The sequence below is a fragment of the Triticum urartu genome, chromosome 7A, assembly GCF_056163025.1.
Source record: "Triticum urartu cultivar PI428250 chromosome 7A, HENAU_Tu73, whole genome shotgun sequence".
Lineage (NCBI taxonomy): Eukaryota > Viridiplantae > Streptophyta > Magnoliopsida > Poales > Poaceae > Triticum > Triticum urartu.
The window spans coordinates 601,268,566-601,284,590 of record NC_141879.1 but is presented as its reverse complement, the minus strand read 5'-3'; positions in this window follow the sequence as shown (position 1 = coordinate 601,284,590).

The following is a 16,025-nucleotide window of genomic DNA, read 5'->3' as shown; positions in this document are numbered from 1 at the left end:
GTTGAGGTGATCTTGCAAATGTACGTTGGAGCCGTGCTTGTGCCTGACCTAGTGGGCTCATTTTTATGTCAAGCGTATCGGCTCCCGATCACGCTAATCTTGTTTGCCCGAGTAGGCGACGACTTGACAGCCGACAGTAAACTGGTTAATCTCCATCGTAAGCCAGCAGCTTCCTGCACCTTTGCTTCCTTCTAGGGTTACTCCGTATCCATAGTGGGAGTAAACTTACATGCATGGTTATCTCTAGAACATCGTGCCATGCATATATTGACTTAAAAAAGCATGTCAGATTTGACTTGAGTTAATGGATAGTTCATGTTGTGCAAAGTTAATTGGAGGGGAGCTTCCTCGAAGGAGTAGCTGATCTGCAGCACCAGGCTAATCAATGGAAATATCTTCTGCAAGTTCCATCTGCAGCTAGAGGGACACGTACGTGCTTGAAATTAATTAATCATGGATCAATCCGTTTATCTGTCCAAGTAACTACTCCAACAGTACAATAAGAGTACGGAAATCCGTATCATTGTAGATATATTCCACCACGGCGACACTGCCCTCTTTATATATGCCGCTACATGATAGGACAAGGCAAAACTACCCCGGTGGAGTAAAGAAATTGCTGAATACATTAGCAATTTTCTGGTTGATTTAATCCATAATAAATCATGATGAAAACAATATTAAAATTGAATTGATAGCTTTACATTTGAGTACGTACTACGCATGCATCCATGCAAACAATTAGTATGGCTAATGGCGTCTCCAAACGTCGGCCCTCAAGATGGGCATAGTATTATCCGTCAACGCATCCACCGACAGTGATACGGAAGCCGGTCATCTAACGCTCACTGTAAACGCCCGTGATACAAACAAATTTGGATGTAAACCATACAAAAACGATGGAATTCAAACAGAAATAAGTTCTATATATTCTACATAAATTGGATGATATTCCATCCGTTCAACAAATAAAACCTAAAAAAACCTAGGCATGGTCGGGCTGGCCGTTGGCACCTCCGTCGCCGTCCCTGCCTTCACCATTGTCATCATCGGAGTGGTCTTTCTAGTGCCGGAAAGGTGAGAAAGCACTGCCAGCCACCGCCTGCTCTGCTTCCTCCTGTGATGTGCGGAGGGCCACCTCGAAAAATACCAACCCTTGCCAGGGAGCCCTAGGTTCCCTTTCCCCTACTGGCAGCGGCATTGCCGTCGCTGAGTGACCATCTAGGCGATCTTGTTGAGGTCCCCGTCGAGGCCCCTATGTCGCCGCACGAACGTCTCCGCGGTGCTTAGCGATCGGTGCTAGGCCCATACCTTCGCAGGGTTGGGATCCGCACTGACCCAGGCCGGCGCTTCATAGGACTTCGGGAAGGCCAAGCGACGTGCCGCGTTGCAGCGCTCGCGCCGCGCCGCCTCCCTGACCGCCCTCTCCTCGGTCTCCATGATGCTCCGCGATGAAGAGGAGACACTATCGCCGCAACCACCAAGGTAGTGGAGGAGGTGCCCGCGCGCCTTAGTGGTCACATGGGGCACCTCCTCCTTCACGGCTTTGCCATGCCAGACGGTGCGCGGCGGTGACACTATGATGCGACCTTCAACAGAAAAACGATGGCACGAATGCTTTCCCAATCTTTCACGGTACGATTCATCAGGAATGATGTGGCGCTCGCGATCTGGTAGATGCAATCACCACAGAAATAACATGCACATCCAAGAAAGGAAGCACGTGGACGATCCTCCACGGATCAACAACAAACTAGAGATAGTGTCTCTAATCCCTTACCAAAAACACAAAGCAATAATTTAAGCTCCTCGACAGAAACGCACAAATTAACTCGCTACGGGGAGGTATACCCCGGCTTGCCAGTCTTTGTTCGACAACCAAAAATAAAACTGCCCCCCTAAGGCTAGTCATAGTGGGAGTAACTTAGCTAATAACATAATGCACTTTGAGAAAATTCTGCTTATATGGCAAGTAATTAATGAGAGGTGGTAACATAGCGTTTTTTAAGACAAGATGAGTCTACGAGCTAATAAATGAAGCCACCTATGTTACTATTATTATATTATTTTACATTATAAAGATAATAATTTAGACTAGTGTCATATGCATAACATTAACTTAAGTTACTCCCCAATATAACCAGCCTGGTGATCCGATCTGATAGCTATAAATACTAGTCCAGCCGGCCGGACCGATCGGAACCGACTTGTACTACCTTCTTCTAAAAATCCTAACCGAACCAATTCTTGTTTAATTACAACCGGCCAATTAGGCACGGCAATTAGGCACGCAGGCCAATTAACCTTTCAGGCACGCAGGCCAATTAACCTTTCCTAAGAAAAACGTGTACATGCTGGAGTCCTTTGCTTGGACGCACACGTTACATGCATGTAGGTTTCTCTCGGTAGAAATTAGCATACAGGCTTTTGGACCCAGTAAACGTACGGAAGCCAGGTAATCCTTTCTGCAGTTTACCTGTCGACGTTGCACAGTCTGACAATCTCGTCATTTTAATTTGTTGACGCAGTGCGCGCTCTGGTGTCAAAACCGGCAGATTTCAGATAGGGGGTCTCGAACTGTGCGTCTAAGTCGGATGGTAACAGGAGGTAGGAGACACGATGTTTACCCAGGTTCGGACCCTCTCAATGGAGGTAATACCCTACATCCTGCTTGATTGATCTTGATGATATGAGTATTACAAGAGTTGATCTACCATGAGATCGTAGAGGCTAAAACCCTAGAAGCTAGCCTATGGTATGATTGTTGTTGTCCTACGGACTAAACCCTCCGGTTTATATAGACACCAGAGGGGGGGCTAGGGTTACACAAAGTCGGTTACAAGGGAGGAGATCTACATATCCGTATTGCCAAGCTTGCCTTCCACGCCAAGGAAAGTCCCATTCGGACACGAGACGAAGTCTTCAATCTTGTATTTTCATAGTCCAACAGTCCGGCCAAAGGATATAGTCTGACTGTCCGGAGACCCCCTAATCCAGGACTCCCCCAGTAGCCCCTGAACCAGGCTTCAATGACGATGAGTTCGGCGCGCAGATTTGTCTTCGGCATTGCAAGCCGGATTCTTCCTCCGAATACTTCATAGAAGATTTTGAACACTAGGATAGTGTCCGGCTCTGAAAAACAAGTTCCACATACCACCGCAGAGAGAATAATATTTCCACAAATCTAATCTGCTGACGCGTTTGACAGCATGGCATCATGCCATGGCACGGTCATTATTCGAACCGTTTTTCTCAACCAGCACTTCACATATCGCGAGGCGGTTTTCCTGACACGTCTTGTCAAAGCAGAGAGCGTGTCCCCCTTATTACGGGATTCTCATCAATACGGACGTGGGTAACCCAATCGTGCCCGTTGGTATGACTCCTCGATTTTAGGCAAGTCCCAAACGGCCACGAGGAGGACGCTTGATATTCACCCTCTTCATAAAGAGGCCAAGGCTTGTCTTTTGCCCCCTCGTGCTCAATCGAATCCTTCCCCCGCCTTGAGTTCCAACACCCAAGGCTCAGGTCAGGCGCTTCGGACCTTCAACCATGTCCGGATCCAACCTTCAAGGTCGGTGAATGCCTTCCTCTATCACAGAGGAAGACACCAAGAAGCTGAGAGAGGCCAGGTATTTGACCCTTGAAATCTTGCACAGGCTGCCTGCTCGAGGGCAGGTCATTCCCACTCCCGAACCCAGCGAGAGCGTTGTATTCATCTCTCACTTCCTCTGAGGGCTAGGCCTCGCTCTGGATCCCTTTGTTAGGGGGCTCGTGTTCTATTATGGGCTGGATTTCCATGACCTGGCCACGGATTCCCTCCTTCACATCTGGTCATTCATTGTCGTGTGTGAGGCCTTTCTCCGCATTACCCCACACTTCGGCCTGTGGCTCAAGTCTTTCAATGTGAAGCCGAAGATGATTGAGGGGCGACACCCAGAGTGCGGAGGCGCTGTAATAAGCAAAAATGCTGATGTTCCGTGGCCAGAGGGTTCCTTCCCAGAGGTGTCCAGTTTATGGCAACGGGAGTGGTTTCATATCACAGCTCCCCGAAGTGCCAAGTGGGTAGCCGCCTGTAATGCCCTCGATGCGGCTATATCTCCCACGTGTCGAAGCACGACTTAGAGGCATAACTGCATTGAAAGTAATGTCGCAAGTGAGGTAATCTTCACACAACCCATGTAATAAATAAGGGAAAAAGAGATACATAGTTGGCTTACACTCGCCACGTCACACAAATAGCATAAATATCATTACATTCATCCAGTTACACTCAAGGTCCGACTACGGAACCAAAATAAAGAACAACCCCAAATGGGACAAAGTCCCTGATCGCCCCAACTGGGCACCACTACTGATCGCCTGGAAAGGAAATGTAGTATTGTCCTGAGTCCTCATCGAACTCCCACGTGAGCTCAGTCGAATCACCTGGAGCGGTATCATCGGTCCCTGCATCTGGTTTTGGAAGGAATCTGTGAGTCACGGGGACTCATCAATCTCACACCCTCGCGATCAAGACTATTTAAGCTTATAGGAAGGGTAAAAGTATGATGTGGAGCTGCAGCAAGCGACTAGCATATATGTTGGCTAACATACGCAAAAGAGAGCGAGAAGAGAAGGCAAATGCACGGTCGATAAACTATGATCAAGAAGTGATCCTAGAACAACCTACGTCAAACATAACTCGAGACCGTGTTCTCTTCCTGGATTCCGCCGAAAAGAGACCATCACGGCCACACACTCCGTAGATTCATTTTAATTAAGTTATGTTTAAGGTTTTCTACCTCCGGACATTAATAAATTCCCATCTACCCATAACCGCGGGCACGGCTTTCGAAAGTTCAAATCCCTGCAGGGGTGTCCCAACTTAGCCCATCACAAGCTCTCACGGTCAACGAAGGATATTCCTTCTCCCAAGACAATCCGATCAGACTCGGAATCCCGGTTACAAGAAATCTCGACAATGGTAAACTAAACCAGCAAAGCCACCCGAATGTGCCGACAAATCCCGATAGGAGCTGCACATATCTCGTTCTCAGGGCACACTCAGATGAGCCAGACGTCGGGTAGGCCAGCCCAGAGTTGCCCCTGGTAGCCCCGGACATCGCTCAGGTTGGACCAGCACTTAGAGAAGCACTGGCCTGGGGGTGGTGGTGGTTAAAATAAAGATGACCCTTGAGTCCGCGAAACCCAAGGGAAAAGGCTAGGTGGCGAATGGTAAAACCAATATTGGGCATTGCTGGAAGAGTTTTATTCAAGGCGAACTGTCAAGGGGTTCCCATTATAACCCAACCGTGTAAGGAATGCAAAATTAAGGAACATAACACCGGTATGACGGAAACTAGGGCGGCAAAAGTGGAACAAAACACCAGGCATAAGGCCGAGCCTTCCACCCTTTACCAAGTATATAGGTGCATTAAAATAGACAAGATATAATAATGATATCCCAACAATAAGCATGTTCCAACAAGGAACAAACTCCAATCTTCACCTGCAACTAGCAACGCTATAAGAGGGGCTGAGCAAAGCGGTAACATAGCCAAACAACGGTTTGCTAGGACCAGGTGGGTTAGAGGTTTGACATGGCAATATGGGGGCATGATAAGAAAGTGATTGGTATCGTAGCATAGGCATAGCAAAAGAGCGAGCATCTAGCAAGCAAAGATAGAAGTGATTTTGAGGGTATGATCATCTTGCCTGCAAAGTTCTCCGAGTTGACTTGATCCTCGTAAACATACTCAACGGGCTCCTCGATCACGTACTCGTCTCCCGGCTCTACCCAAGCAAGAACAATAAGCAAAGGGAGACACAATCAACCATGTGCAATGCACAAACAACATGATGCAAAACATGGCATGATATGCGGGATGCGGTATGCGATGCATATGCATGATTCAGAAAGGAATGATTGAACCTGGCCTCAACTTGGAAAACCAAGAGTGCCACTGGAAAGAGGAGTTGATCTCGGTCGAAATCGATATAAGGATCACCGGAATGGGATGCACGATTTGGAAATGACAAGCAAAACAAATATGGCACCGGTCTGCGATTAGCAGCATGAGGCCATCTAAATTCATCAAGAACAACAAGCTACAGCACTCTAACATGGCAACAAAAAACATGGCAGGGATCCACTCAAGATTCTTGACAAAAGATGAACACTGAGCTATGGCTAATTCACTCAATAACAGGTTCAAACAAGCATGGCAAAAGTACAAAAGATACCAGGTTACAAACTTAGTGAAATTAACAAGTCAGGAATTCAACATCAGGAAACAATGTTTAGAGCATGAATACTACATGCTACAGGAACATATCATGGCAAAGCAAGGCATGGCATGAAGCTACTCAAAGCATACAACAAAAGTCCCTTACTGACCATAAGCCAAAAGGGATCAGAAAATACAATGGCATCCATGTGAACATAGCAATTAACGTTAACAGATTCAGACTTAGTAGAAAACTGGAACATGACAAAACAGATATCAAGTAGGCATGTTTACGAGCTCGATGCACTCACCACAAGGCATTGCATGATAAACTAGGCATACACCCAGCAAGTGGACATGGCATAGAAGCTAGACATGGCAAGAACAACAACATAGCATGCATGGATCAACTACAACAAGCTCGACAAAAATGCTTAACATGTAAACATTCTGCCAGGAACATCTTATAGCAAAAGTAGAGCTCGATTGACTCAAGCTAGGGTGCTCCATAATTGCAAAGAAAGACATGGATGGATAGAGCACCACAATATCTACAAAACATCCTTACTGATCATGCTCAAAAGAGGCGCGGATCACTCGATAGCAACATGAATACATGGCATACAAATATCAACAGGGCAAAGACTTAGAATATTTCGAAGTCCCTGAAATCAGCAACATTAAGTAAGCTACTTTGCATGCTTGTCCTAGTCACCACAGAGATTAAAAAAATACATGGCATACACCCCTCTAAAGATGGCATGGCATACTTCAAAACACATGTAGGGCTCAAGTTCATAGGAGGCACACATCAATCATGGCAAAAATGACAAATATCCAATTGCTGATATGAAACTGAAACTAACAGAAACTAGCACTCTTCCAACAGCATTTAGGGCATCAAGATGAGCTCAAATGAACATGATGCAATGAGATGAAATGAAGTACTCGTCGAGACGAACATTTTGATATGCTACACGTCCAAAACGGAGCCACGGATGTGGAGATATGATGCGATGAAAAGTGCATAAAAAATTAGGGTTAGGGCATATTAGGTCAACCGAGATCCAGATCCAGATCGGGATCGGGCGCGGACTTCGAGGATGGTCTGCGCCGGAGTTACTGTAGCCACCGGAGTTACTGTAGCCGTCGGAGGTGGACGCCGGAGAGGAGGGGCTCGCTGGACCCGGGGCACACCGGCGACGAGGAGGCTCCGGGCGGCGGCGCCGGTGAGAGGCGAGGCGCCTCGGCCGATGAGCAGCTACGGCCGGCGCGGGTGGCGGCGCGGTGGAGGGAGAGAAGCGGCGCGACAAGGAGCGGAGTCGGGCGGCGGCGCGGGAGGTGTTGGGCTCGGGGGCCTGACTCGGGCCGAGCGGGCCTCGGCGGCGGCCAACGGCCGGCCAGGGACACATCCGGCGCGCGGAGAGACGAGGGGGACTAGGTCTAGGGTTGGAAATGACCCGAAATTTCGGGGGAGAAAGCCTTTTTATAGGTAGGAGGAGCTAGGAGGCTCCAAATTGAGCAGGGTTTTCGGCCACGCGATCGTGATCGAACGGCCTAGGTGATGGAGAGGGTTTAGGTGGGTTTTGGGCCACTTTGGAGGGGTGTTGGGCTGCAACACACACGAGGCCTTTTCGGTCCCTCGGTTAACCATTGGAGTATCAAACGAAGTACAAATGGCACGAAACTTGACAGGCGGTCTACCGGTAGTAAACCAAGGCCGCATGACAAGTCTCGGTCCAATCAAAACATTTAACACCCACACACGAAAAGATGTAGAAAGGGACACTGGAGGACATAGGAGCGCCGGAATGCAAAACGGACTACGGGGAAAATGCTCGGATGCATGAGACGAACACGTATGCAAATGCAATGCACATGATGACATGACATGAGATGCATGACAAAGACAAAAGCACACGAAGACAAAACCCGACAACGAGGAAATAACATAACTTAGTGCCGGAAATGGCAAGAGTTGGAATACAAATATGGCATGTTACATACGGGGTGTTACAACACTCCACCACTACGAAAGGATCTCGTCTCAAGATCTAGGACTGAAAAACTCCGGGTACTCAGAACGGAGGTGATCCTCGCGTTCCCAGGTGGCTTCACGGTCGGAATGATGTGACCACTTGACTTTCAGGAATTTGATAGACATGTTGCGAGTCTTGCGCTCAGTTTCTTCAAGAATAGCAACTGGGTGCTCACGATAAGACATGTCTTCTTGGAGATCAATGTCTTCGAAGTTGATGGTGCGGTCAGGAGTCTTGAAACACTTGCGGAGTTGAGAGACATGAAACACGTCGTGCACGTTTGCAAAGTTGGATGGAAGCTCAAGTTGATAGGCGAGATCACCTCTTTTGCCAATGATCTTGAAAGGACCCACGTATCTAGTGGCAAGCTTCCCTTTGATACCGAAGCAACGAGTACCTTTCATTGGAGAGACGCGGAGGTAGACATGATCTCCGATCTCGAAAGCCAAGTCACGATGCTTGCTATCATAGTAACTCTTCTGGCGCGATTGCGTGGATTTGAGATTTTCACGAATGACTTTGCACATTTCTTCAGCCTCTGTGATCAAGTCATTGCCAAGAAGTTGGCATTCACCAGTCTCTGACCAGTTAAGAGGAGTACGACACTTCCTGCCATAGAGAATCTCGAATGGGGCCTTGCCCGAACTCGCTTGGAAGCTGTTATTGTAGGAGAACTCGGCATATGGAAGGCAATCTTCCCACTTCATACCGAAAGAGATGACACAAGCCCTGAGCATATATTCAAGAATCTGATTTACTCGCTCGACCTGGCCACTAGTTTGAGGATGAAAAGCTGTGCTGAAGCAAATGTTGGTGCCCATGGCGTTCTGAAAAGAATCCCAGAACTTGGAGGTGAAGATGCTGCCACGATCTGAAGAAATCAACTGCGGAATGCCGTGCAGAGAGACAATCCTGGAGGTATATAGCTCTGCCAACTGAGCTGCTGTGATAGATTCTTTGATAGGAAGGAAATGAGCCACTTTAGTGAGCTTGTCGATGACAACGAAGATAGCATCATTGCCACACTTGGACTTTGGAAATCCAGTCACGAAGTCCATCCCAATATGGTCAAACTTCCATTCTGGAATGGCAAGAGGTTGGAGGATACCAGCTGGTCTGTCAGGACCCCGATTCCAAATCACATCGATCTAGCCGGTAACACCTCATATCACTTTGCGGCCTCATGCACGGTATTCCCACGGGTGTCGCCTTACCATGGCCCGGGACCGTTTGTGACTTTTGGCTCACGTATATGATATTGTCGCTAGCATCCATATGATGGAGAATCCAGGCCGACATGGCTAGTCGTGAACCCAAAGCGGCACTAACCTATGGGGACATGCATACATGAATCACATCGAGCATGTCGGTCAGCAGCGTGTGAATCCGGGCTGTAGCACTGGGCTAACAGGACTCCGGGAACCCGGGCTGTAGCAGGCTAGGCAGGACTCCGGATGTCACCGCATGACATTTCCCCAAAGGGACAGACACAGGAACGAAGTGAAACACATGCCGGCCAGTCAAGTGTCCTGAGCAGTAGTGCTGGGCTAGCAGGACTCCGGTGAACCGGGCTGTAGCAGACTACTATGGCTCATGGAAGCACTAGACTACATTTCCCCATAAGAGAGGCTGCCAAGGATAAACAACTAGGTTGTCGGATCCCACACATACCAAGCATTTCAATCATACACACAATATGCTCGATATGTGTAAATACAACATGGCATCACAACATAACTCTACAACTCAAGTACTTAATCCTTAGGCTCCGAGGAGCGGGATATTACAAACATGGGTCTCATGACCCAACAAACATAGCATACAAATCAAGGCACAAGCAGAAGCTTAACATGTCTGAGTACAGACATGTACAAATGAAAAAGGCTAAGAAGCCTGACTATCTACCAGATCCTGCCGAGGGCACAAGATCGTAGCTGAGGTATCAAGCTAAACGTCGAAGTCCACGTGGAACTACTAGCGAGACTGAAGCCTCTCTGCAAAAACATAAATTAAGCAAACGTGAGTACAATTGTACTCAGCAAGACTTACATCAGAACTAACTACATATGCATCGGTATTAACAAAGGGGGTGGTGGAGTTTAACTGCAGCAAGCCAGCTTTGACTCAGTGGCTAACCTGAACTACGACTGCAAGCAACTCGTTTGAGGTGGCGCACACGAGTCCACAAATTCACCATATCAATATACCACTATGAATCCGCTCCTGTCTCCCTGCGAGAATGCCATCCATAGCACTCATGCTTATCTTGCGAGTTTTAGAGTAACCACTTTCACTTGTCTATGAACTATGGAAGGGGTCCAAGTTTCCATATCCGAGGAATCCGACTATTCGAATAGATAATGATAACCCTGCAGGGGTGTACTTCTTCACACACACTCCCACCACTTACCGTCGTTTACACGACATGTACTCGGCAACCTTCAAGCGGAAGCCCAACGAGGGTGTCGGCCACGTCCTACCTAAACACCTAAGTCTCTAGTCCAGATTTATCACCTATTCAGGTTCCATCCGCAGGGAGTCCGGCCGAGGTTTCCACATACGGCCCCGAACGATGTGAACAGGGTTCCTGAGACACCAAACGGGCGCCCGGTACACCGTGCCATGGTGTATCTACCGCAACATAGCCCACCCCTAGGGTCAGCGCTACGCACGGCCGCCAACACATAACCTACAAACACCAGAAACTAGTTGCAACTCCTGGACAGAGTACTAGGGTGATTAAGAAGCCGAGAGGGTCAATTAAGGATCCCAATGAGTGGTAGTAGCTGTTCATGGATCACAAACACAGAACTCAGTTCCTGAGGACGGTTTCAATGAGACAACCCACCATGTACTCCTACATGGCCTCTCACCGCTACCTTTACCAAATCGTGTTCACACACTTAGCTCTCAATAGTAGGACATGTTTACACACCTCCGATTCATCCCCGATAAATTAGACCTGACTCAACTCTAAGCAGTAGCAGGCATGACAAACAAGCATGAATGAGTAGGCACATCAGGGCTCAAACAACTCCTACTCATGCTAGTGGGTTTCATCTATTTACTGTGGAAATGACAGGTCATGCAGAGGAAAGGGGTTCAACTACCGCAACATGTAACAGTTGAACCATTGTTGTCCTAATGCAGTAAAAGAGAGCAGGAGCGAGAGAGTGGGATTGTATCGGAATGAACAAGGGGTTTTTGCTTGCCTGGCACTTCTGAAGATAGTATAGTTCTTCATCGGTGCCATCGAACTCGTCGTCGGAACCACGTCTATCGAGAGGGGACAAATACCGGCAAACAAAGAGGAACACAATCAATGCAATGCAACAATTATGATGCATGATAATGTCATGGCAATATGCTGTTGATTGAGCTAATGCAACTAGCAACCATATTAAATGAAGTTGGTTTGAACCAAGGGTTCAAATTCAAACTCTATATGTGCTTATTTAAATGTCATTTATGCAAATTGCCCTGTACAGCAACCCTAGGTTGTTCAAACATGCATGCAATTGCCATAAACAGATTCCTTGAATTTTTCTGATAATTTTTCATTTATAATTTATCTTATTTGGAGTTATAGATTAATTTCTATGATTTTTCAAAGTTTTGGATATTTTCTGAAAATAAATAAATCATTTAGATTTATTTAAAATCCAGAAAAGGTTTTACTGCGTCAGCATGACAAAAGAGTGATGTCATCAGGTCAACTGTGGCTGGCAGGTCAAACCTGACCAGTGGGGCCCACTGGTCAGTGACACACCGCTGGCATGAGTCACTGACGTGTGGGGCCGGTCAAAGGCCACGTCAGCAAGGTCAAAGCTGACGCGTGGGTCCTACGGGGTTGGATTAGTTCTAACTAATTTCATTAGCTGACTAACTAAACCGGTGGGGCCCGTGTGTAAGTGGGTCAGGGGGGTTAATTAGTGGGCGATTAGCCCTAACTAGGTGGCCACGTCAGCGCATCGGCGGCTAGCCGCCGGCGACCAAACGGGGCGGCGGAGGTGCTCGGGATTCGCCGTCCGGCGACCGTTCGACTTGCTGTTTGGCCCTACGGGCTGCTGGACGTGCGCCGCATCCAACAGAGCATGCGGCTAGGCGAGAGGAGGCCGGAAACGACGACTGCAACAACGGTTGGCGGCGGCCGGAGTTCGGCTTAGCACGGGCGAGGCGCTGTGCTAGGCTGACGAGCGAGCTAAGCGGCGGGGCGGATTCCTGGGAGCTCCAGGAGCACGCTGGTGCCACTGGACCGAGCGGAGATGCTCAGGAGTGAAAGTGCAACTATCCCTAGGTGGTTTTGGTAATTCTTAACAACATATAGCTCATTGAGCTAATGCTATTCCAAGATGATTATTTCAGGAAAGCTCAATGATTGGCATGGCATGGATGGTGAAAGTGGAACCCTCAAAATGCTAAGGACAAAGGATTGGCTCAAGCTCAAAAGCTCAAGACTCTTCATTTCATATTAAAGTGATCCAAGATCACATTGAGTCTTTAGGAAAAGCCAATACTATCAAGGAGGGATGAGGTGTTGCTTAATGAGCCTCTTGCTTCATGTGCTTAGTGATATGCTCCAAAACCCTCAACTACTTTCCCATATCCACATATGACCTAAACCCTAAGCCAAACTCGGTCCTACCGATTCTTTCTATCCGGCGCCACCGAGTTTCACTTGTCATAAGCCACTGCCAAACCCTAGCAATTCGGTTCTACCGATAGGGATCTCGGTCTCACCGAGATGGGATTGCAAACTCTCTGTTTCCCTTTTGTAACTTTTCGGTCTCACCGAAAGAGCGAATCGGTCCCACCGAGATTGCAATGTAAATTCAGTGTTTCCTTTTTGTAACTTTTCGGTCTCACCGAAAGAGCAAATCGGTCCCACCGAGTTTGCCTGACCAACTCTCTGGTTAGCTAATTACCAAATTCGGTCTCACCGAGTTTGTGTAATCGGTCTCACCGAGATTACGTTATGCCCAAACCCTAACCATATCGGTCCTACCGAGTTGCATGTCAGTCCCACCGAAAATCTCTAACGGTCATTAGGTTTACCTTTTCGGTCCGACCGAGTTTGTTGATTCGGTCCCACCGAGATTGGAAAACTGTGTGTAACGGTTGGATTTTGTGTGGAGGCTATATATACCCCTCCACCTCCTCTTCATTCGTGGAGAGAGCCATCAGAACACACACACAATTCCAACTCATATGTTCTGAGAGAGAACCACCTACTCATGTGTTGAGACCAAGATATTCCATTCCTACCATATGAATCCTGATCTCTAGCCTTCCCCAAGTTGCTTTCCACTCAAATCTTCTTTCCACAAAAACCAAATCCTATGAGAGAGAGTTGAGTGTTGGGGAGACTATCATTTGAAGCACAAGAGCAAGGAGTTCATTACCTACACACCATTTGTTACTTCTTGGAGAGTGGTGTCTCCTAGATTGGCTAGGTGTCACTTGGGAGCCTCCGACAAGATTGTGGAGTTGAACCAAGGAGTTTGTAAGGGCAAGGAGATCGCCTACTTCGTGAAGATCTACCGCTAGTGAGGCAAGTCCTTCGTGGGCGATGGCCATGGTGGGATAGACAAGGTTGCTTCTTCGTGGACCCTTTGTGGGTGGTTGCTTCTTCGTGGACCCTTCGTGGGTGGAGCCCTTCGTGGACTCGCGCAACCGTTACCCTTTGTGGGTGGAGCCCTCCGTGGACTCGCGCAACCGTTACCCTTCGTGGGTTGAAGTCTCCATCAACGTGGATGTAGGATAGCACCACCTATCCGAACCACGGGAAAAACATCCATGTCTCCAATTGCGTTTGAATTCTCCAAACCCTTCCCTTTACATTCTTGCAAGTTGCATGCTTTACTTTCCGCTGCCAATATACTCTTTGCATGCTTGCTTGAATTGTGTGATGATTGCTTGACTTGTCCTACAATAGCTAAAATCTTCCAAGAACTAAAATTGGGAAAAGGTTAAGTTTTTATTTGGTCAAGTAGTCTAATCACCCCCTCTAGACATACTTTCGATCCTACAAGTGGTATCAGAGCTTTGGTCTCCATTTGCTTTGATCTCCATAGCTTTTGGTGGTCATAGCCTTGGTTTCACAACCTAGGAGAGTATGGCGTCTAGCGAGGGAAATTATCACCGTAGAGGTCCTTACTTTCATGGTACTAATTTTGCTAGTTGGAAGCATAAAATGAAAATGCATATTCTTGGACATAACCCCGCCGTTTGGGCTATTGTGTGTGTTGGTTTGCAAGGTGACTTCTTTGATGGGAAAGAACCAAACCGTGAAGCTACCGCGGATGAGTTGAAGATGTTGCAATACAATGCTCAAGCTTGTGATATTTTCTTCAACGGATTGTGCCCTGAAGAATTCAACAAAATCAGCCGTCTTGAGAATGCAAAGGAAATTTGGGACACTTTGATTGATATGCACGAAGGTACCGACTCCGTCAAGGAATCCAAGTTGGATGTGCTTCAAAGTCAACTTGACAAGTTCAAAATGAAGGATGGTGAAGGTGTCGCTGAAATGTACTCTAGGCTTGCTCTCATCACAAATGAGATTGCCGGCTTAGGAAGTGAAGAGATGACCGATAGATTCATCATCAAGAAGATTCTAAGAGCCTTGGATGGAAAATATGATACCGTGTGCACATTGATCCAAATGATGCCCAATTACAAAGATCTCAAGCCAACGGAGGTGATTGGAAGAATTGTTGCTCATGAGATGTCACTTAAGGATAAAGAGGAACTTCACAACAAATCAAGTGGTGCCTACAAAGCCTCATGTGAAGCCCCTACATCATCAAGTGAGAAACAAAACTTCAATGAAGAATTGAGCTTAATGGTGAAGAACTTCAACAAGTTCTACAAGAGTAGAAGCAAAGATAGAAGCTTCAAGTCAAGGTCCTACAATGACAAAAGATCTTCTAGTCGAGAGCGAAACTGCTACAGTTGTGGAAGACCCGGACACTATTACAATGAGTGTACGACTCCCTACAAGAGAAGAGAAGATTCTCCAAAAAGAAGAAGCAAAGAATCACCACCAAGAGAGAGAAGGAGTAGAGATGATCGTTATGAACGAAGATACTCACAGAGAAGCAAGAATTCGGAAAGGAAGGAAAAATCATCAAGGAGCTACACAAAACGAAGACATCAAGCTCATGTTGGTGAATGGGTATCCGGCTCCGACTCCGACAGCCACTCCGAGAGAAGTTATCACCCCGACTCCGAAGATACTCAAGATGAAGGTGTTGCCGGTCTAGCACTTGTGTCAACCAACTCCTACGACATATTTGACTCACCAAATGAAGGAATTGGAAGATGCTTCATGGCCAAAGGTCCTAAGGTAACACACCCCGAGTATGTTGATTTCAATAGTGATGAAGATGACTTGTTAGGTGATGATTTGCTTGTTGACAACTCTAGTGATGAATACTATGATGAAACGTCAATTAATCATGCTAATCAAGATAAAACGAATGAAAATGATAAGGAGAAGATTGAGGCTCTAACTAAAGAACTAAACACTCTTAAGTTAGCTCATGAAACTATCTTCGAAGATCATCGAGAACTTTTAAGAGCTCATGAGAAATTACGCTTTGAAAAGCTCAATCTTGAGCAAGAGCATGAGTTCTTAAAAGCAATCAATGATGATCTCCGCAAGAAAAGTTCTTCTTACATTGCCAAGCGTTTACTCTTATCCACTTACATGCCTCAAGTCAAGTCTAGTAACAAGAACAAGAAAGATTCTTCCTCTAGCAGTAACAATGATCAT